Source organism: Morone saxatilis, unplaced genomic scaffold, assembly GCF_004916995.1.
Source record: "Morone saxatilis isolate NCDOM2014 unplaced genomic scaffold, NCSU_SB_2.0 Contig10, whole genome shotgun sequence".
NCBI lineage: Eukaryota > Metazoa > Chordata > Actinopteri > Moronidae > Morone > Morone saxatilis.
In genome coordinates, this window is record NW_023339652.1 from 1,001,986 (window position 1) to 1,004,077 (window position 2,092).

Consider the following 2,092-nt stretch of genomic DNA (forward strand, 5'->3'; position numbering starts at 1 on the left):
GTGTCTGGGACAATCCCAGTCAAAGTTCCCGTCAAGGATTTCTTCACAGATCCTAAAATTAAATATTTCCACATATTGTATTGTACTTCTGTGTTTGTACTGCTGTATTTCCTCAATGAATCAACATTCGGACACATACAGGAACCTCCTGCCCACTCCCATCAGACCATCAGAGGAATCAACCAGAGCTCAAATTACTAGTTCAGGTGTAACGTCTCCTATTGGGCTTCATTTGGCACAAAATCTGTCAATTAAAGCAGTTTGCAGTAAAATATTTCTATACAAGAATCCATTTCATATCTGGGAGACCTTGGAGAATATAAAAACCGTTGTTCATTGAGTAATAACATTGACTTCTCTCTCACCAGGACTGCTTCCCCCTCATCATGGACTCTGTTACAAGACAATTTGATGTCATACTGGGAATGTTCTCCGCTCTGTCCGTCCTGGTGGTGAGTTTAATGTCTTTATAGACCTTCTGAATTATCCATCCTCTACTCTGAGTCTGGGGAAGAGGATTAGCAAGCATGCTAGCAAACATCAGTGTGGTTCTGAAGATGAACTGGGCCTGTTTCCCCTCCAGCTGTTGGACCTGGGGCTGTCTGCACTGATGAGCTACCAAATGTTCAACAACCCCACGGTGCAGTTTGTGCCACTGCTCCTCATCAAGTAATCGCCTGCAGCAGCACCTGTTGGACCCGTCAGACCAGACTCTGAGATTGAGCTATAACCATTTTTGATTTTGTTTTGGCATTTTGTGGATATCTTTCTAAAAGCATAAGATAGCAGAAGGAAAAGTCACATATAACAGATAAATTCCTCATATATAGCAACTACACAGAGGCCTTGTTTGAGTCTTATCTTCTGTCTAAACAGAAACATAATCTTGTCAAGCATGTGTTGTATTAGAAAAGTAACTGAGTCTTACTGAGATCTTCCAGCTGATATTGAGCTGGATTTAACCAGAAACAACAATGGTTGCATAATATCCCAGCAGAGGACATTATTGTCCTTTTTTTCAGAATAAGAGCACTCACACAACTTCTCAGTTTAACAGAAAGTTGTCTGGTCCCAGTGTTGGAAATAAAGCAGATGTTTCTGGAGCCTTCAGTTAAGACAAAGTCACTTATTTTTATTCTGCTGGTTGAAGAAATTTTGCTTAGCTACTTAATCTTAAATTATTGTACAAAGTCTTAAATTCAGCAATCAAAAGAAGATTTTTGTCTTTTTTTTTTCTAGTTTCAAGGTCCTTTACAGTCTTTCAGTGGCTAGTTTTAAGATTTCTAGTCCGCTGGCAGATTTTTTGCAAAAGAGTTGCAAAAAGCTCCGCATGGACTGTAAACTATTATAATTATTTTGCAATATGCAAATCTCTGCCCTGTATTAATGAAGGTAAACTGTTGGACTAACAGTGTTATAGTGAAGTAGTTCTGCAGAGATTACCTGACCTACAAACCTTTTTCTCCACATTTAAGAAGACGTGTTTGTTTGATGCTGACCCCCTTAAAAAAATGTCCCATCATCACAATGTTAATAATGTTTTTGTGAAAATGCAGTTAATATAAATGATGATTCACAACATTTACAGTTACATCACTTCCATACATAGATGAAATGAGTTCCTCTGAATCTGACGACAGCCACTGCATGCAGCGATGACGTCAGATTCAGAGGAATTTTATGTTTGGTTAAACGTGTGTCTCCTTTAAGCTTTACTCACATTCCTCTGCAGTGAGTCAAACCACAGCTCTCCTTACAAACCTCACCCTTTCACTCAGGCATGCTTTCCAGAAACCAGCCAGGAGCAGGAGTTCGCATTTAGAGACATTTTTCCCAACAACACTCAACAGACCGGGAAGGATTACTGAACAGGGTCCACGGGGGGGTTAGGGTCACCTCAGCCAGAGCTCCAAGTGGATTCATATTTACAGTTACAGTACAACCACAAAGACACAAAATGACCACAAACACATATTTAACTACTACAGAGAGAAGCAATATAAGTACGAGGCCACAGAGACATAAAACAACTACAGAGACATAAAACAACTATAGAGACATAAAACAACTACAGAGACATAAAACAACTACA